Source organism: Cygnus olor, chromosome 1 (genome assembly GCF_009769625.2).
Source record: "Cygnus olor isolate bCygOlo1 chromosome 1, bCygOlo1.pri.v2, whole genome shotgun sequence".
Taxonomy (NCBI): domain Eukaryota; kingdom Metazoa; phylum Chordata; class Aves; order Anseriformes; family Anatidae; genus Cygnus; species Cygnus olor.
In genome coordinates, this window is record NC_049169.1 from 14261281 (window position 1) to 14275862 (window position 14582).

Genomic DNA, 14582 nt, shown 5'->3' on the forward strand with positions numbered 1-14582 from the left:
TCAGTGAAGGCTTACAGTAGTTACCCTGACATGCTGGAAGAAGACTGCATATTATAGTGATTGGACCAGAGGAATTACAAGCCATTTTCTTGCCAAATAACAATGAAAATACCCGAAGAGTTTTGTTAACATCACAAGCCACAGAACAATTAGATTCCATTCTGCTCCCTACAGTTCCCATCTGGTTTTAATTTGCTGGAGAAGACTGAAGAATGTATTCAAAAAAACGTCAGACAGTTGTAAACATCAGTCTCCCTGCCAGCATTACTAGTAACTCATGAGGTACTGGAGTTACCATGGAAAGGAGTGGGGGATGAAGCCTTGCTCTGTCATTAAGCTCATTGTTTTAATTGCATTGTTTTAAGCCATGAAATGAAAGTGAGAAAAATGTTTGATGCTCAGAAGAAACACTTGCAGAAATCAACTCGTCTGTTGTGTTTTGTAACACCATGGTATCAAACCAGAGGAAGACGAAAAGCGTCAGAACAGGCTGCTGGGGCAACTGACCCCGCGTTTTTATAAAGCTGGTAATTACAGGCCACGCTGTTGCCTAATTTATTCCTTGTCATGTTATAACCAAAATCCAAACCCTGCTTCCTTCACTGCAAAAACAGTTTTGTTAAATTGTGACAAGCTAATGAAACTACAGCTAAGAGCATCTCCTAGTTAAATATTGAACAATATGCCTCTGAGGATATTTTGTCCCCTCTCTCTGCCTTAGTTTTCCTACGTTACAAAATTCCTAGAGCCACATTTTTCATTAATAATTAGTGATTAATTTCTAGTTACCTAAGGCCTTGACATGAGGCACCGATGCATTTTGTTGAAGTAGATGTGGAAAGAGAAAGAAGAGTTTCTGCAGCAACACAAGCTTGGAAGGATGGATTGTGTTCCACATCACCCAGCAGCTCCCTTCCGTTTTGAAGGCAGCAGATCTACACCGCCCCTCCTCCCCCCAAGGGAAAAAAAAAAAAAAAAAGGAAACCTAGGGGGTGGGAGACTGATCTACTTACTGAAGAAATCAGTCCCTAGTTCACAACCTATTCTCACAAGCCATCAGCATGAGTGAGGTGATGGAGCACTGTGCTTTGATGTCCGAACAATAACCCCAGGAGTGGTGAAGAGCAGCCAGAGGTAACACCTTGAGCCAGTTTTGCCTCCCACATCCACAGCAGGCCCTGACATCCCATTTCTTAGGGAGGGCTCATTAAGAGAGCTGGCAGTATCCTAATACCGAGCCAAACTTTCTCAGTCACCATCAGCCTGGTCCTTCTGCTATCACTCTTTGTTGTACTGCTAAGTAGTTCTTTCCTCCAAGGAGCAACATCATCTCCACAACCCCTCCAGCCCCAAGGCCAGGCCAACAACCCCATCAACCATCTTCGGGCTGGTTTTGTCCATCCCACACTTCCAGGCCCAGCGAAGCTCCACATGGACCTGCTGATGACAGCTGCCATTAAGTGGCAACCATTAATTTTGAGCAGGTGCCCACATAAGACCCCCTTTTTGTTCACTGCTGCTGAAGGGAGCTCTTCACCATCAGAGCTTCTCCTACTTTTGGTGTGCCTCAAGATACTGCTCTGTTCAGAACCTTCATCGCACCAACTCCTCCCCTAAATGAAGTCCTTCACCCATATTTGTTATGACTATGCCAACCTACCACTTAGCTTCCTGTTTATTATCAATCTTTCATCAAAATATGCTTTGAATCAAGTGGCTTGTTTTCTGCCATATATTAGTGTAATTAGAAGTGATCAACAGCAGCACATGCTCATATACTCTGCTTACAGCAGACTTGAGTGACCATTATATGAAGAATTCACTTAAGTCTCTTCTAGATCCAGCTAATGCTACTCTCAGCCTGCAAGAGATGTGTGAAGAGGTTCATTACACACTAAATCACAGATGTGACTGAGGTATGCATAATCTGACCGGCATCAGGAGTTGTGAAAGGCTCATTTTGAAACAAAAGCTTCTTAAACCCCACCCACTACTTAGATACACTTTTCCCACGAAAGGATCACAGCTTGGACAAGATGTTTAGTTCTCATGAGCAAGAAGAGCCTTTTATTCTAAAGCACAACAAGAATAGGAGCACAATTCCCCCACTCCTGATTTTATGGCTTTCACAAACAAACCAGCGCCTAGAACTTTATCATTAGGATTTAGGGAAGCTAAGAAAACAGACCGAGAACAATAGGTGGTGCTACCAGCCCCGCATACATTCAGACCTTTCAATACCCACAGTGGACTCGGGTAGGGTAGCAGACCCTACAGCTTAAAGGAACATATGTTGACTTAAGCCCCTGCCTTTTATGTGGTTTATTGCTTTAGCTTGTGCACCACTTAACGTTTCTTTTTCATCTTTTGATAGGGGTAGTTACCGCCAGTGCCACACTTGTTAAGTGCTCACACAGTTGCTAGGTTATTACTACATTCATACTAAATTATCATAGAGAAATGAAAACTACACCCTGGCAGGAGCTGCAAAGCAGACTAAATGCAGAAGCAGCCTGTAGAAATACTGTGTAACTAGCAGCAAAATCATTGATACTCATCTGCAATTTAAAAAGGTATCTGAGGACAAGTGGAACTGCTCAGCTTTCTCCCTAGTCAAGCGACCACGGTGCCATGTCTCTTTAACATGGCATTAGCGTGATTCAGACGGAGGATTAAGGTTTTACTGTCTGCGCCTAAGTCATGATGCAAGAGGTTGTAAGTCTTTCTGTAACCGGACACTTTTTCTAGAGTCCCTTAGATTTTCTTAAACTGGATCCTTTTGTACATAGCTAGTTTTCTAAAGCAGCTAATACCAGCATTAACTTTTTACTTCAGCAGGAGGAATCACAGTCAGCAGCTGCGATCTGTTCAGTTTTTAAAAATCCTAAACTTAAATGAAACAAAAACTCAGACCAAACTGAAAATCAACACCCCCAAACAGAGCATGACCAGCACTGCGACGTAAGTGGAAAATACATAGTGGAAAATACACATACCACTAGAATCAGAGAGCATTTATACACACCAGAGACATTCTGTGTAGCTGCTAGAGGAACATGCTGGGACAAGCCTACTGCTTTTATCTTTGCTCCACACACGAGGACACTTCTGCATGCCAAAGCTAGTATTTATCTGCCTCTTGCCCAAGTGATTGCAGGCCTGTTCTGCACGTGCTCTGCAGTGCCAAGAAGCTTCGTACTTTAAGTGGATTGCTGCAGGCTGATTTGACAGGAAGAAAGATTTATACTAAAGGTGCATGCACATTTCCTGCTAATGATACCCACACAACACCCCAAACACTTCACCCAAATTTTAACACCTGTGTGCCACTGCCACAGAACTCACGCAACAAGAAAATGGTTGTTTTATTTTTTAACAGTACCTACAACTAGGGCCATATGCATTTTTTGCATCCCTCTCTTGAAGGAAATCCAAGAGACTACTACAGATCTCATACTTCTATGGCTCAAGTTGGACATTGTTTTTTTGTTTTAAATGGAAGCAGTTTGACATAACTTAGCTCAAACTAGACAGGCACTGTTGCCATCTGTGCTGTAAGGCACAGAAATAGGATATATACCTAAACTTCCAAGCAGGAGTAATTTGTAGCCGTGGATAAGTAGCAGCAGCTGATGTGAAGACAGTGGCAATTACCTAAGCGTTATACTAAGTGGTGCTGCAGCATCCAGTTTCACTGATTTCTCATGTTAGCCATGCCTGTGCAATAGCATCACAGTTCCAGTGACAGCAGCCAGAGGAGTAGATCTAGTTGGGAGCTGCAACAGCCACATTTGGGGACTACCTGTATACAACTAACAAATAAGCTGCACTCTCATTCTGAGAGGCTTGATGCCTGTTTCAGAAGGAAGAACACTGAGAAAGGGCTGCAGTCTAACCCAGTGCTGCCCTATCCCTTGCACAATGAAGGTCTCACTTGCTCACACTGCCAGTCTTTAGTTGGAACTGATAAACCAGCTCTGGGTTGCTACATTATATAATTATATAAATATTATATATAATTATTATATTAAGGGGGAGAGCCCCCTTAATGTAGCCAAGGTTTTTGGGAAGGGGAATGCAGGAAACTAACACTCTTCCTGCTCCCCAAAGCTAAAAATAAGTGAGACGCTATTGCTGCAATATTTAAGCCACACAAGCATTCAAAGAAGCATGAAATATTTATATTCTGGGCAAACAGTCACAGAACTCTTGCTTTTTGCCAAGTATCTTTTTATCATTACCCAAACAGATCAGGAGGTTGTCACAGGAGTTTACTTTAAGAGGGCAGAGATGAGCCTGTTGCTAGTTGTGTTTTCTGTCCATATCTTAGAAGTCAGTTAAGCAGCAACGACAAGCTACAGGACTCAGACTTGAGAGCTTAAGAACCAACTTCCCCCCTTCAAGCACCTCTGGCACTGAAGTGAAAAATCAGGAGGTCTAGCGAAGTAGAGTCTTTCACATTAAGAGATAAAGAAAATGAACACCTTTATATTTAAGCCGGGTACCATGTTCTGGAGAAAACACTAATACAAACCGTATGAGTAGAAAGCCAAAAATAACACACGCAGCCAGCTGCCACTGAGCAGATTTTCCATGACAACATGAAATGAGAACTGTGTTAAGTCGTGTTCTTTCTACTTCTATCCATAAACATAAGCTCGATCCCTACAAATAGGGACTAGTAAAGAACAAGTGATTGATACAGAGCACGTGCAGTATTTGGAGGCATACTTACAGGTTTCATGGTTCCATCCCACCTGCGTTTAACAAGGCCACCGATCTGGTGGTTAGAACAGCTGACACTTCAGAAAGCTACAGAAAGCGGAGATGGGCACAAACGTCTAGTTTCAAAACATGACTAAAAGTAAAAGCCACATCTAATTAAAAATAAGCACCTCCCTCTTCTGCATTCACTCTTGGCCAATCCTCCTCTCTCCGTTCAGCTAGTTTCTACAGCTTATGTACTTCACAATCTTCATTTGTTGCATAGAAACCTGCAAGCTGATTTTGGAGAAGTCTGGAAGGCAGGTGGGTATTCAGGCATAAAACTGCAATTCTTTGATGAACTTAGCCTCCAGCCCAATCACTTTCCTTTGATGTTTAGAAATAGCTTAGGTTGTCATTCAGGTCACAGCAAAACTATCTTAAGTTTTGAAGTTAACAGTTCTTAAATTTGAGAATAAAAAACCTTAAATAGATGCTTTGTGCTATAGAATAGCCAACCATGGTATACCAAAGCACCCCTTGCTGTACCCACTCAGGAAGCTGGGCAAGGAGACAATCGAGGAATGATCTTCTCATCCCATGGGAAGATGGCTCCCAGTTACCCTCTACCCCCTGGAGACTCCAAAGCTCTCTCCAATTTCACATGTGGGCAGGAAACCAAAGCATTCCACATGGCAGATTAAGTGCTTGAACTCCCTAACAGTTCAGATTGGTTCCCAAAAGGAAGGAAGTTATAGCTAAATACAAGTCCAATCTGCGTTTCCCTCCCCAAGATGAACGGGGAAAAAAATACAGGCTTTCCTGTTACACAACAGCTAGCAGTCATGTGATGTACGATGCAGCACAAGTGTTTGAAATAGGAATGTTTTTCATATGCAGTTCCCACTCTAAACTGGTCTTTCAGAATTCTGCAGTTGCATACAGTGCCTGTTTTGATCAATTCAACAACCTACTCTAGACATAGCCTGGAGCTACTTAAAAGCTGTGTGCTGCTCAAGAACTACAGGTTTGGCCTGCTCTTTTTCTAGCCAAGACAGCCAGATTTCACTCAGGTTTCGTTCTTACGACTCACCTTTTGCTGCAGGACCCCGAATAATGAGGACCTCAGTGTTTTGTCCCATCCACCCCTTCCCTTTTTTCAGGTGAACATCTTAAATCCACAAATGGTGACAAGAATACTCTTCCAGTAACTTCTCCACAGCTACCAGGAGGAATATACTCTTTTAGCCCATCCACCTTTTTCTCTCTTCCACTAGAGAGAGCTGCATTTACTTCTAGAGGCCTTCATCATTCCCCCTTTGGTAGTCTGAAATGATTTGTAAGCACAGGTATTCACAGATATCAGTATGTAGGAGGCTGTGACTGTTTCACCTGTCATGTACTGCAGAACAGTTTTTACCAGACTAAATGGATCTCCAGCATTTGTAGAGCTTGATTACAAGAAAGCTTGTTTCATCTTTTTTTTTTTCCTGCAGCAGTCAAGAAGGCCGGGAGTCCCCTTTGAGCAGGGAACACTTCCCACACTAAGGCACTTCAGAAGGGTATCTATCACAAGACCAACACACTCTTGCTGAATGGAAGTGTCAGAAAAAGTTATTAAAAAACCCAGTGTTCACGTGTTAGACTGATGTAAGGGAAGAACAACTGAGAGTTCAATGAGGCATCTCTTTATTTATCATATGACAAGTAGAACAAGATTTCAGCTTAAGAGCTACAGTAGAAGTGTTTCTGAGCAGTAACAAAGCCTCCTTCACTCCAGGACCAACTGGACACATTCAAAATTCAGATTCAACCAGGAGTCTTCGTGCAAAAAGATCTACTAGACCTACATTTTGAACCTCTGGTCCACTTTTTTGCTCTTTGATAGTCATTAATAATGTGAGGAAGGCCACTGAGAGGACTGACAATTCAAAAGGGTAAAAAGACTAAAAACTCCAAAACAAAATTCAATTTTGCATCATGCTCTAGCTACCTATTTTAAACCGTTACTTCAAACACCCCTTAAAAGCCTTGGATTTTAAATATGGGATGGCTTCTGAACAGCTGTGAGGCTGAAATATCTAAGTCTGCAAGATGCTATTCTAGGAAGATGCAACAGATGTTTTACACTTGTTAATATGTACATCCTATTCTAAACAGGATGTAGAGTTTACTTGTAATGAGAGCAATCAGTATATAATTGTTGCTCAATGCTATTCAAGCAAAAAGGAGAGGCACCCGGAGCAAGAAACTTCCTGACAAATACACAGGCTACTGGAAAAATCCACGCTTCATGCAACATCTACAGACAAGCATAGGCACCTTCCAACAAGTCACTTCCAGACAGAAGGAGCATTTGTAGACAGCTCAATCTCTGCTTACTGGTGCTGTGCTATTTACAAGATACATTAAAAGGAGGCGAGGATCAGTCACGTGAGAATTTTGAGACACAGGCCTTAGGTCTAACCAGACTAGGTAAGGCAGAGCCAGTAAAATGAATACAACCAGACCTGAATGGGGCATGAATATTCTCAGCAGGTTACTAAACTGAGTCCAGTTGTTCTTTTTTGAAAGGAAACTGTTCTAGAACAGTGTTGCAGTATCATTACATTATTGAAACTGAAGGATATCCTTAGGTAAGCTGACTTAAGTGGGAGATAAAGCACAGAAGTGCCCTCAGACAGACTACCTTGCTTTGCCAGCTGTAGATGACGTTACAACAGTGACGTTTTCTTCCAGATGAGCACTAGCGTGTGGCCTACAAGGCAAAATTTGGATAACCAATACCAAGGAGAACAGCTAGCTACTCCAATTTACTTGAATGGGAACAGTATTCAGGAGTTACACCACTGAAACAGACAACAAACCAAACCAATTTAGCTAACAGCTGCACTTCCAAGGGCAATAATATTTGTAGCACACAATCTGGGGGAAAACTGAAGGAGCAGCTTGGCTGTTCCAGAAAAAAAAGAACAGAAGAGTAAGACCCTGTACTGCCAACTCTCAGAAACAGCGCAGGCTTAACTTCAGCTTTCAGGAAACAGTCCTAATAATTTTACTTTGTGACAACCACTCCCTCTCAGCAATTACATCTGCACTAGCAACCGTAGTCACTTGATGAAAGAGCTCTGAGACGTGTAGAATTCAGTACATTGAATTTGCTGTGTATAATCCATCTTCCAGCAGCACGATTTTTCTTTCTGTTCACAGTAGTTAGCCTCATTTGAAATACTCCTGCCTGCCAATTTTAAAAGACAAAGAAAACCAAGTCTAAATGCTGCCTTAGCAGCCTCTATTTTTGCCCCAAACTAGATACTATACTTTCCCTAAAAAGGTCCTTCAATTTTAGGATTCCCTCATTCCTATAGCAAGAATACTAACACCCACATTCAGTGTTTGATTTCATGCTTAGTCTTAATTAGATGATCAGGGACATACAGATGAAAAACCCTAAGATGCTAGCCTACTTGCACACAAAACCTAGTTGCATTTTTAGGCAATTTCCCGAAGTCAATGGAAATGTTAGAGGTGTTACATGGTGGTAATTGCACAATTAGAGTAAATTGAGTTGCTGCAAATCAGTAGTAGGTTAAGTACAACCTGCCATATTTAAGATTCATCACAAGATGTACCATTAAAAACATTCCTGCCATTAACTCTTCTTGCACTCTTTAAGTAGAGCAAAGCAGGTGATTTGACAATCAGATTTCTTTCTTTTAATGTTTGGCTAGTGTGGCAACGTACCATAGATCTGTCCCTTACTACAAGAAGTTATCAGCCCACTGCCACGATTTCCTAGTTATGGTCATTTCTCCTCCCCAGCAGAAGTCAGTGCAGCTTCAAATCTATTATCTCTTCTAAGGAGAAGACACTCCAAGTTCAAAACTCACTGTTAGCTGAGCCCAGACACCGTGGCTCCTACATGAAGTATATCCTTTCCTATGCTTGTGCAGAGATAGGAGACAAGTGTTTCTCAGAAGCGGTTTAAAAATAGGATCTCACAACTGCCCAGCATACCTTTATAAGCTTACAAGCTTGCTCCAGCATACGAATAATAGGATGATAGAGCAAAGCACTGGACATGAAATCCAACTGTAGTACTACCCTGATAAAAGCAATAGTTTCGTTCATGAAAAGTGCAGTCTTCTAAATCAGGACAGCTGTGAGAATGCTACTTTAAATAACACGCTCTTGTAAAGCGTAATTAGAATGCCCGTAGTTTTCTGGATGGATGACTTATCCCCATCTCGAATCAGACTACATCAAGCAACAGTAGTACCATCATTGTTGCCCAAATGAAGCTGCAGCACAGTTTAGCACTCAAAGGAGAATGATGCTGGTAAGAGACGAGATATGCTACAGCCCATCTCAACCTCATGGATCAGCCAGTTTCACTCACAGTCTCTTCAAGGGGTTGCTTAGGCTACCCTAAAAGCAGCACAGCTCTGCACCTCCAGTTCACTTCTCACTTCACTTCAGTTTGGGGAACCACATGGCAGTGACCTAAACGGTAAGGGCGGGCAGGAACACGGGAGGCAAGGAAGATGTGCTTGCATCTACTTCCTCTGCTGAACTACCTTGTTCTCCAGACAGTGCTTCAGCTCAAGTCTTCTTGCACCCCCCCCAGTTCTGACGCACCCCAGATCTGCCACACAAGGTAGCTTTGCACTTGTATTGGTTGGTCTACAGCAACTGCACTACCACCACATCAAGCAGCTCTCAGACCCGTGTGCGTGACAACCAGCTAGAGGGAAGTTATACCTACTAGTTCCTGTACATCAGCTGTGACGCACTGGTAACTCCACCAATACAAAGCCTCACGAGTTGCCAACCTACGGAGGTTTGCAAGCCCACGATTACAACCAGTCAGAAAGCCACCCACCCTGAATATACCATTCCACCAAATTTCTGTTCTTCTGGAGCAGTTCAAGTCTCAGTAGGCCACACTGACCAGGACTAAAGCAGTCTTCTGAAGCTAGTCATTTGAAGAGACGTGAAGCACTGCTGCACTCAAGCTGCATTTCCCTTCTGAAAAAGAAATGCTGCATGTCTGTGTATCATTAACGAGCTGCCAACAGCGCTCTCATACTTGACCATAAGAGTGCAGAAGATTGATTTCCTATGGTTTTTCCCTACCCCTTTTAAGAATGCTCGTTCATACAAGTCACACTAAGAAGTTTCAGCAGAGATAAGAAACCCCTTTTGTCCAACGCTTAATAACCACAGAAACACAGAAGCCAAGTCTTGTTTGGCTTCTAAGCTTACAAGACAAACGCTTGCTCTTGCTGTAAGAGGACCACCCTGAGTTGCAGTTCTGGAACACTGGAACCCACAGCTCAGTAACTTCCTTGCTCTAGCACAGCCCAACTCTCAGCGAGCAGCAGTGCTTACCTCATTTTCTTCCCAGAGACCTTGAAGAACCACTGTTTTGCTTACACTGCTTGCACCTTAACACTGAGGAACCATCTGTTTGTTAATTATCTCCAGCATCTTCAAAGAACCATTACTGACAGGACTCCAAGGCTAGAGGTATGTTACAATAAAGTGAGAATACGACTCCACTTCTTAGGAAGGTCCCAATAGTGCGATGAACTTGGTGCGAACTCCTACGAGACCTGAGATCAGCTGGGCATGTAACACCTGTCAGCCTGCTCCTCTCAGTGAGAGACTATTTTTCACTTTTAAAGATACAAACAGCCAATGACTGGTCTTCCTTCCCTAGAAAAATCTCCACTGATCTTTCTGAAAAGGCCTCGACTCTTTCAGGAAAGCTTATCCTAACACAAACCCTTAAGTGGCATGCAAAGGATATACCTGCTCTGCTGCTGTTCAGGCCTGGAGCACTCCTTCCACATCCAGGTGGAAAGATCTGTTGAAACCGATTGTTTCCAATCGGCTGAAGGTCACCGGACATGCTCTACTCCATGCAACTAATACATATTCATTTGACTAGTGACTGTTGTGACCCACAGAGATCACAAGCTTTTTAAAGATTAGTTCACAACTCTTCCAGTAAGAGTAACTCTTCAAACCAGCCCAGCTATTGGATTATCACTCACTTCTGGAACACGAAAACCCATTCCAAGTTTTACCCTGCTCCAACAAGATAAGCTCATTAAGTCCAAAATCTGTGAACACTTAACCAGAATCCTGCTCCTTTCCAACTCTGGCCTAGTTATTTTTATAGTCCGCCATTTCAGTGAATCTGAAGCGACCCTGCCACCCTTAACTGCAGGACTGGCAGCGCCCGACTCCTAAAGCAAGGGTTAGAGTGATTCTGGCTCCACTGGCCAAGTGCCTATAGGAGCTGCCCCTCAAATTCCTTAAGATTGTATTTTTAGTAAAAACACACCTGATTTCATTAACAATTTAGACTTGCACATGTCCATTTTTTCTCCTTGCAGCTGCTTCTTCCTACTCCCGTCCAAGCAGGAGCATTATGAAGCCATGCAGTGCACACTCACATCAGAAAACCATCCATTACAAATAGGCTTATGCTAAATCTGTTCTCCTGTTCCACTTCTCACACAGACACTCATGCCTTCAAAAAAAAAAGGGGTGGTGCAGAAGCAAGAACGAACAGCTGGGAAAAGGTACAGGATCATCTTTCAGCACGAGCACCACTTCAACTGTTTCAGCTATGGCATTAATGCATACTCAGATCCATTACACCTCATATTCCCTTCTCCCCTACATACCCTTGAACTCTTGTCAGTCTCTTTGTAAGACAAAGGTAAACAGTGCTGTTTAAATAACAGTCCTAGCAAAGACACAGACCACATACATGCACAGACAGGATACCATGGCAAGTTAGAACCGCAAGCCTAACTGCTAGAGAACACCCAGCCAATTGAATATCCTTTTTAAAAGGAAAGAATGTAGTTCAGTAGAAACTGTTTCTCTCTGGTAGGCTACCATAAACACAAACTATTTTAAAAAATATCTCCCTCTCTTACAGCTCCCTTCCTCCCCTCATCTTCCTAGTTAAAAGGCATTACAGACTGGCTTTGGGGCAGATCCCCTTCCCTGAGGTTTCTGTCTTGAAGTAGTACATGCAGTTGCTGTTTATTCGTCTCCTGCAGCAGAAGGAACAATTCAGAATGCATCACAGAACATCATTTCGAAGCTTCACTGCATCACCACTGGAGTTACTGCTTCCCAAAATGATAGTGCTTCCCTGAGGACAGCTAGTAAGACTGCATAGAAACAAACCAAAACACTACGCTATTAGAATTTGCCTTCATTTCTGTAGTTTCGTAAGAACGTAAAGACTCCTCAGTTCAAATGCATGCTACAACAAGCTACCAGCTACACAAAACTTTTAAAATAGTTCATTTCTCAGTTCCCAAGCACAACCTGGTTATTAATGTGAGCTACCTAAAAGGTTGCTTTACAGATTAAAGCTTTCTACACATAGAAGCTTTTGATTTGATATTCTAAAGTAGCTTATAGAATACTAAGTATTCAGACTGCTCCCTTACAGTGAGGTAGGGAATTGTTTCCTATTCCATAATCATGGAATACATGCCTAAACACAAGTATTAATAACGTAGAAATGCGTTTTTTCCACATCTTCAGCACACATGAATGTTCTCACCTAATACATATGCAAGAAAATATTCATTTCAGGTCCCAGATAAATCTGCTCTACATCAGAAGGCTCACTGCACACTGAAAGCGTCTCTGGAAGCTTCCATTACAACGGGAGTATTTACCTTGTGCTACACCATGCCTGTACAGAAAGGATCAATAATCCAGTCACTTAGACATTTGGTTAACAAACCAACTGCCTCCTCTTAACACCATTTCCAGTAAGGTTTTTTTTGTTTGTTGTTGTTTTAAATAGCCTCACAACCTCTAGGACTGGAGAATCCTGCTCTTTGTAGTAGCCTACACAAAACTGGCTGCTACAAGGCTCAGCTGACAGCCACCCATCTGACACTCGAAACAGTTTCTTCCAGAAAACAGAGCATACAAGTTAAGCTCCCATGAAACTCCAAACTTTAAAAAGCTTCACACTGTCATCCTTAATTACGGTCTCCCTTTCCTTATAACCTCCAAAGGAAAAAATGTAGCACTATTAGATGCTTCCAGCCCCAGCCTCCCGCCCCTCCCTCAGCACACACATGCCCTGCAGGCTCTATCTGCAACTAATACCAACTACTTACAGTAGCTCCCAGTCCCCAGTCGCTTCTTATGCAACTAGGCTCCACCTCACCACGTTACTTATGTAACACATTAAGCAGTGTCTATTATACAGCATTCTTCTACATTAGTCATATACCCAACAACTTTCATTCCAGCAGTTCTCACACAACGCATTCACCAAGAATTCAAGCTTCATTCCCCACCAGGTCGCTGCTGCAGAGAAGAGAGAAATCGCACCTCTGCAAACATACTGAGAACAGGAAAAGTGCTATAAAGCATTTCTAAGTGGAACAAACGACCAAATTTAAAGCATCAGCAATTTTAACTGTTAATTCGTTCGTTGGGTTAGCTGCAGAGGCTAAGTTTACATTGTACTATACAAGAACAAGACGTGGGAACTGACAGTGAATTTCTCTGAAAGCACAAAAACCCCACCCAAACAGTAAAATGAGTTGCAGTCCTTTAAAAAAAAAAAAAGAGAAAAAGAGTGTTATGATTGGAAAACGTACGTTTTTCACCCCCACCCCAAATCCTGAAATAAAACACAGATCCAGAAATGTATTTGCCAAACTCCTAATCCCACCCAGAGTGGCGTGCCAAGTCCATGAACCTCAGGAGGCAGGACGAGGGCCACCCTCCCCGTATTTGCACACCATGGCTTTCCGTTTCCACTCAGCGCATGCTTCAATCCCGCATTACAGACGCAGGCCACCCGCGGCCTAACTCCCGAACAGATGCCACGTCGCCTTATGAAAACACTGCTCAAAGAGGAACCACCAAGACACAAATGAAGTCATATTAACACGTCCAAGCGCTGTTCTAACAGAACCAGAGGCGTTAAGAGCTTTCTCCTCAGCCTCCCTGTGCACCTAGAAGAGCCACACCAAGCTCCTAGCAGCACAACTCCGCGCAGCTTGCACGTTGGCTTTACCAAGGCCGGTTAGACAGCACTGAGGCAGATCCCAGCAATGCCAACTGGCACCTAGGGAGGACAGGGGAGCAGAGAGAGGGGATTTACGCGAGCCCAGGCTGCGGCTGAGGGGGCCCACGGGGAACTTCCCCTTGGGGGCAGCGTGGAGGGGCCTCCCACCAAGGCCGCGGCGGGCAGGGAGGGAAGCGAGAAGCTTCCTCGGCTACACCCCGGCTCGCGAGGGCGGCGGGGAAGGGGAGGGGAGGCGGGGAAGGGGCCGGGAGGGGAGTCAGGGGAGGCGCGGGCTCCCCGGGTATCCACGACCGCCGCCGCCTGAGGCGGGCTGGGCCGCGGCCAAGCCCCACAGGAATGCGGCGCGGTCACGTGACCTCCGGCGGACGTGCACCGCCCTGCCCTCGCCAGGGAGGCCCGGCGCCATCTTGGGCTGACGCAGTTACAAAACCACCGCCGAGCCGCTCTCCCTCGCTCCGCGCCCACCGCTCCTCTTCTCGCGGCCCCGCAGCTGCTCGGGAAGGAGAAACCGAGCCCGTTTTGCCCCGTTTTCCCCTCTTTTCACCCCGTTTTCAGGGCTCCCCGCCCGCCCTCACGCCGCGATCATGGCGCCTGTTTTCTCCCCTCACCCCAGCCTCCCCCGGCGGCTCCCGACCCTGCCCAGCTGCGACTGCCCCCCTTGCTGCAGGATGATGTCAGCGCCAGCCAATCAGCGCGCGCCGGGGCACCCGGCCCGGGCCGCCCATTGGCTGCCGCGCAGCTCCCGTCCCCCTCCTGACTCCCGTCTCCGCCGCGGTTCGCTGCGGAG

General features: G+C 44.4%; 1 protein-coding gene across 17 annotated transcripts in view; it reads right to left on the reverse strand.

Annotated features, from left to right (window-relative positions):
- LOC121063776 (translation initiation factor IF-2-like) overlaps positions 1-14582 on the reverse strand; it is a 65587-nt gene that overhangs the window by 49152 nt on the left and 1853 nt on the right. The gene's annotated exons all lie outside the window — the stretch shown is intronic.